The sequence below is a fragment of the Bubalus kerabau genome, chromosome 4 (assembly GCF_029407905.1).
Source record: "Bubalus kerabau isolate K-KA32 ecotype Philippines breed swamp buffalo chromosome 4, PCC_UOA_SB_1v2, whole genome shotgun sequence".
NCBI lineage: Eukaryota > Metazoa > Chordata > Mammalia > Artiodactyla > Bovidae > Bubalus > Bubalus kerabau.
In genome coordinates, this window is record NC_073627.1 from 142,387,740 (window position 1) to 142,389,503 (window position 1,764).

Here is a 1,764-nt window from a genome sequence, read left to right on the forward strand (position 1 = left end):
CCCTGGTGGTCCAGTGGTTAAGACTCCACACTTCCAAAGCAGGCAGAGCGGGTTTGACCCCTGGTTGGCAAAATAAGATCCCTCGTGTCAAGTGGCACAACCGAAAGATTATTAAGAAAAAAAAAAGATGCACACACTGTCTACAACCCACTGGGTAAAATGTACCCTCTTGGCCATACTAGTGCAAAAAAGACTGGGAAATACTATTTTCTCTGGTTGGCCACGTGCTAAGCTGAAAATTAGTTCCCTCAGTGTAGGAAGACAGTGGATACTGTAAGTCTCTACCCTGAGTGACATGGAAGTCTCTACCCTAAGTGGGAAGCCCCTCTTACACCCAGGTGATGAATCTCAGCCAAGTTTCTCCCTAGTGACCCTCTCCTCCCTCAGGTTTCCACTCACAGGATGAGGAATCACAAAGGTAAGCAATGTGCCAGGACACCACACAGAAAGACCCAACTTCCCTGCTTTACAGGTGTGGAAACTGTGGGCCCATCTCTGGGAACCACCCTGCAACCTAAGTGTGGACTCCTAAAGGCCTGTTTGCAGCATGTGACCCTGCTGCCCTGGCCACTGCTCAATGGCCAGAAGATTCTTCTCCAGATTTTTTAAGTCAGAAATCAGGAAACAGAGGCAGTTCCTCTCTGGTAGCGAAGCTGTAAAATATGCCAAGTGGGGACTGCTGGCAGCCATGTTTCCTACTTTGTGGGAAAAGCAGGACTAAGTGAATGATGCTGACGTGCAGAGAGATACAGACAGGGATTTCAGGCAGCATTTGTATTCCTGAAGTCCAACTGCCCTTGAATTTTCCAAAGTTACCTGAGATAACATCCTACCAACAAATTTTCTATTTCAACAATCTCTTTGGAATAGGTTTCTGGTATTTGCAACTAGGGCTTCCCTGTGGGCTCAGTCATGAATCCACTCGCCAGTGCCAGAGACCCAGGTTCGATCCTTGGGTCGGGAAGATCCCCTGGAGAAGGAAATGGCAATCTACTTCAGTATTCCCTGATAGCTCAGTTGGTAAAGAACCTGCCTGCAATGCAGGAGGCCCTGGTTCAATTCCTGAGTTGGGAAGATCTGCTGGAGAAGGGAAAGACTACTCACTCTAGTATTCTGGCCTAGAGAATTCCATGGACTGTATAGTCCATGGGGTTGCAAAGAGTCGGACATGACTGAGTGACTAAACAACAACCGTTTTCAACTAAAAGAGTCCTGATTACCAGATGAAGGGCTTCTCACAGGGAGTAGCCTTTAAGCTGTGCCTTAAAGGATAAGAAGAAATAACTGACGGAACAATGTATGGGAAAATCCTTCCAACTCTGTGAGGCTGAACAATGTCCGTGGGATCACAGAGCACCATCTGTTTCCCTACAGCAGGACTGATCATGTCCTGCGGAAATGGGCAACTGACAAGTACTCTCCCTGGGCAGAGATGCCCTGCAGATGTGCAGCTCTATGTGAGTGGGCCATGTCACTACCCTGCATGTCTGCTGGGCAGCTCATCCTCAAAGAATACAAGGGCTATCGGATGCTATAAATCCCTGTGCTGACGGAGCCTCAGTGGGCGAGTCAGCAGTGGAAATTTCACTATTAATATGTGTGGTCAACATTCATTCAGTCTCCAAATATTTATTGAGCACCTAATATAAGCCTAACAATGTGCCTGAAATACACTGTTAACAAAACAAAGAAGTTCCTTAATCCAAGGAACTAGTATTAAAAGGCAAATATTAATCAAATAATCCCACAAATAAATCATCATAG